Genomic DNA, 206 nt, shown 5'->3' with positions numbered 1-206 from the left:
TGTTTATTGCATCTCCTTGACATTCAGTTTCCCAGCAACAATAAACGTTTCCAATAATGTGTTTCTGAAATTGAGTAAAGGAGCATCGAAAAGGATAGTTTTATCAATCAATCTCCTTTCACCATTCTGCAATGTGTTATTAGGATAAAATCGGAATGATCATTCAGAATTTCCCAGCAACACAAAAACTTTCCAGATCAATGCTG

Source organism: Penaeus monodon, chromosome 33, assembly GCF_015228065.2.
Source record: "Penaeus monodon isolate SGIC_2016 chromosome 33, NSTDA_Pmon_1, whole genome shotgun sequence".
In the NCBI taxonomy this organism is placed as follows: Eukaryota; Metazoa; Arthropoda; class Malacostraca; order Decapoda; family Penaeidae; genus Penaeus; species Penaeus monodon.
Note: the sequence above shows the minus strand (reverse complement) of the source record.